Below are 2,500 nucleotides of genomic sequence, written 5' to 3'. Positions count from 1 at the left end.
ACAGTACGGGCGGTGACGACAGAGCTCGCTTGACGTCGGCGAAAACCTTGTCGTAATCCGAGGTCTAAGTGAACGAGCGCTTAGGGTTCATTAGAGGCCGTAAGGGTTGAGCCGTTGCCGCTATGGCCGAGGTGAAATCCGCCAGTTGGTTCACCAAGCACATGAAGGAGCGTAGATCGGGCGTGGGGAAGTCCCGTATGGCCCTGACCTTGTCCTCGTCGGCGGAGATGCCGTCGGCGGAGAGACGGTAGCCACAGAAGCTGACGCTGGGGGCGGCGACCGTGAATTTCTCCTTGTTAAGGGTAATGCCGTGGTTACGGTACCTAGTGAGCATATGGTGGATCCTCCGGAAGTGGGAGGGGAGGTCCTCGTCAAACAGGAGGATGTTATCCCCCACTTTAACGCCGTTGGCTATGCCTTGCAGAGCTCCACAGATACAACAGGCGTCGCCATTGGCAACAAAGCCCACCGGTCCCCGGCAGTGCTTATACCGCCCGTAAGGGATGATGAACGTAGTCAGGTGCTGGTCCTCTTCTGCGAGGTCCATCTGCCAATAATCGTGAAGGGCGTCCGCCGTCGTAAAGAACCTTGCGGAGGGGGGTGGAGTTGTGGACCGCCGCAAACGGTGTGGGTGAAGGATGAGTGGGGTGTGACACCTGGGAGAGTTGAGTTTTGTCAGGTCCACCGTGATGCGTACGCCCTTATTCTTGGCCACAAGAACCATCGGGTGGCACCACTCCGAAGGTTCCTCGCCGACAGGCGTGATGATACCTTGTTACACTATTGAGTCAAGTTCCTCCTTCACTTGATCCTGAAATGCGAATGGGGGGAGCCACCATCTTTCCTCCTGCAGTGACGTATTTGCAGCGAGGGAGCTGACGCGTTATACGAGTTCCTCGTCACTGACACCCATGAATATTACCACTTTCAGCTGGGCCTCCGCACAAGTGACGGGTTTCCGGTGCACAGGTCCACTTCCTGAGTCTTATCCTTTACGCGGACGTAGAGGTCGAAGGACTCGCCTTGCGCTTGTCTGCATCGGAACAGGTCGCAGCGGCGAAGGGCCTCGACTCGCTCGCCCTTCGAGCACCTCGTCAGCCGAGAGCGAGGTGTCATGGGGGATGTCCAGGGAAATCCGTAGTATCCCCTGAACGGCAAAGGACAAGCACGAACGGAGCTGTAAGAGCTGGATGTCACAGGGCATCCTATTAACATAAGCCATGGCGGCATAGTCGGCCCAGACACGGCGCCACAACAGGAACGACTGGAAGTGGGCATCGGCCTGCAGCGGCGGTGGACGCGAGACCGAGAGGTTGTCCTGCGACTGAGGAGCGGGTGGCACTCCGGTGACAGGCGGGACCGGAGCGGAAGGCGGATGAAGGGGCGGGGAGTTCGGTGAGAGGCTCGGTGGAGGGGACGTTGTGCTGGTGACAAAGGTTACAAGATGTTGCAGGGTCTCCGCCATTGTGTCGATTTTCTCTCGATCTTCCATCCTTGCGTCGCCGCTACGCGTTGTCCGACGTAACCGCCATCATCCCACAAAAGCGCCACACTTGGTGTAAGTGTAGCCGGGGCAGATAAGTCGACGTCGTCCGTCTGCGAATCCCTCGAGTCGTGTCTTCATTCCATGTTCCCCGGCTGGGTGAACGTGGCCTGAATCTGCGTGGGTCTGCGGTGGGTCGCGTGGTGCCAGCTTCGCTCCGTGTGTGGGTCGCGATCGCGTCGGGGAGCGCTCTGCTGAGAGACAGTATCCACGAGGGTGGGATGAAAGGCCCCTTTGTTCGCACCGCTACGTGCACACGAAAGCGCGTCACACTACTGCACGGCACTGCACTCACAGTCCAGCATACACACTGTTGCACGGCACTGCGCTCACGGTCCAGCATGCACATCGTCGCCTAGTTCCTTCAACACTTCGTTCACGTAAGCTCCACTCGTTCATGCGCGCGCCACCAATTAACGAATCGTCGCTTATGTTTCACTGTTGCAAGGTGCAAGTTGCAAGCAATTCTACACACACCGCCATGTTTGCTTGTTGCAGGGCGGGCAGCAGTGAAAACAAAGTAGGACGATTTAAGCGTCCATTTTTCGGTAGGTTATGTGCACAGGAGGGCACGTTATGTGCGTAAGGAGTTTACGGGTATCTGCCGGTCTGGGCTCCGAAGGGGTGCGTCTTTCGGGTGAAGACGTTACAACGCGTAATATAAGTATGTTTGCAACTCTACCTAGCAGCTACGCGCTCTAGGCGCGGTTAAGTGAATGAGACATCGGCATGCTTATGAATGTCTGCACTTCTGCCAACCGTTAACCCCCCTGACATGGTTTGGTTTAGATATGTAGATGACATTTTTACTCTTTGGGATGAAAAGTGGGGTTCATTTGAGAACTTTTTTGATCACTTAAATTCTTTAGCCTCCAACATTAAGTTTAAAGTTGAATGGAAAGAACAAGGTAAGCTACCTTTAACTGTTCTCATTGTTCGTGAAGGGGATAAGCTTGC

Source organism: Oratosquilla oratoria, chromosome 28, assembly GCF_046742065.1.
Source record: "Oratosquilla oratoria isolate Oo_2021 chromosome 28, ASM4674206v1, whole genome shotgun sequence".
Taxonomy (NCBI): domain Eukaryota; kingdom Metazoa; phylum Arthropoda; class Malacostraca; order Stomatopoda; family Squillidae; genus Oratosquilla; species Oratosquilla oratoria.
Note: the sequence above shows the minus strand (reverse complement) of the source record.